The sequence below is a fragment of the Octopus bimaculoides genome, chromosome 23 (genome assembly GCF_001194135.2).
Source record: "Octopus bimaculoides isolate UCB-OBI-ISO-001 chromosome 23, ASM119413v2, whole genome shotgun sequence".
In the NCBI taxonomy this organism is placed as follows: domain Eukaryota; kingdom Metazoa; phylum Mollusca; class Cephalopoda; order Octopoda; family Octopodidae; genus Octopus; species Octopus bimaculoides.
Window position 1 is genome coordinate 37,582,790 of NC_069003.1, and position 2,080 is coordinate 37,584,869.

The following is a 2,080-nucleotide window of genomic DNA, read 5'->3' on the forward strand; positions in this document are numbered from 1 at the left end:
CTCGTGGGAGAAGGAGAGCAGTACAGTGGTGGTGGTCATATATGTGAGGGATTTGGTGGGAGCCAATAATGATGATGATGATTAAACTTCTCAGTCATTTGTTAATTAGTAAACAGTTTGATATATAAACAGATACTAGACATATATATATACAGGCGAAGGCGTGGCTGTGTGGTAAGAAGGTTTCTTATCAATCACATGGTTCCAGGTAAGTGCTTTCTACTATAGCTTCAGGCTGACTAAAGCCTTATGTGGGGATCTGGTAGGCAGAAACTGAAAGAAGCCCATTATGTATATGTTTGTCCTCCTACTATCACTTGACAGCCAATGTTGGTGTGTTTACATCCCAGTGACTTAGCATTTCGACAAAAGAGGTCAATAGAATAAGTCCTGGGGGTTGATTTGTTCAACTAAAGGAGGTGCTCCAGTATGGCCGCAGTCTAATGACTGAAACAAAGTAAAAGATGAGACTTCAAAAACATACTTACCAGAGTTTCCACGGCAACATGTTCCACATCGAAGCCTGACTCTTCATGAAACCGGAATGGTAAAGTGAAGACCTTGACGGTGGAAACGAGCACCTGATTAATCAAGCATGACAGGTCCAACTTCAGCTGTAGCTGCTCCAGACCGGGAGGGGAGCCTGGTTCAGTTTCATCATGGGGCACAAGAACTGCAACAGGGAGGTTGGGTTGCTGTGGCTTGGCCTGGAGGAGGGTCGATAGTCGGATTTGAGCATCGAGCCAGTACCTCTGTGAATGAGAGAAAGAGAGAAAAGTAGACACGAGTGTGTGTGTGAGAGTGTGTGTGTGTGTGTGCGTGCGTGAGAGTGTGTGTGTGTGGTTCAACTTTACAGAAAACAAATAGACAAAGACAGGTGTAGGAACAACAAGCAAGTGTATTAGTTTGACATTTGGGAAGAATGGAAAAGCCGTTTATACGAAACTGCGGCAGTATGTGCGTCGCTGCTGCAATAAGTACGTACTTGCGGCTGAAACAACAAACCTGTACACGTAGGTACGAAACAATTGCGACAAAAATAAGCTCCACAACGTAAATCTGTACCCGGCGACGCAACAGCATGCCTAGCGCCGCAAAAACCTGCCCAAAGCCGCAAATACATATTCCAAGCCATAAATACTAGCCGATGCCCGTTTATACGAAACTGCGGCAGTATGTGCGTCGCTGCTGCAATGAGTACGTACTTTCGGCTGTAACAACAAACCTGAACACGTAAATACGAAACAGTGGCGACAAAATTAAGTTCCACAACTTAAATCTGTACCCGCCGACGCAGCAGCGTGCCTAGTGGCGCAAAAACGTGCCCAAAGCCGCGACTACGTATTCCAAGCCGTATAAACCATCCGATGCCCGTTTATACGAAACTGCGGCAGTATGTGCGTCGCTGCTGCAACAAGTACGTACTTGCGGCTGTAACAACAAACCTGAACACGTAAGTACGAAACAATGGCGACAAAAATAAGCTCCACAACGTAAATGTGTACCAGCCGACGCAACAGCGTGCCTAGTGGCGCAAAAACGTGCCCAAAGCCGCGACTACGTATTCCCAGCCGTAAATATCAACCAATGCCCGTTTATACGAAACTGCGGCATTACGTGCGTCGCTGCTGCAATAAGTACGTATTTGCGGTTGTAACAACAAACCTGAACACGTAAATACGAAACAATTGCGACAAAATTAAGCTCCACAACGTAAATCTGTACCCGCCGACGCAACAGCATGCCTAGTAGCGCAAAAACGTGCCCAAAGCCGCGACTACGTATTCCAAGGCGTATATACCAGCCGATGCCCGTTTATACGAAACTGCGGCATTATGTGCGTCGCTGCTGCTATAAGTACGTACTTTCGGCTGAAACAACAAACCTGAACACGTAAGTACGAAACAATTGCGACAAAAATAAGCTCCACAGCGTAAATGTGTACCAGCCGACGCAACAGCGTGCCTAGCGCCGCAAAAACGTGCCCAAAGCCGCGACTATGTATTCCAAGCCGTAAATTCCAGCCGATGCCCGTTTATACGAAACTGCGGCATTATGTGCGTCGCTGTAGCTGTAAGTA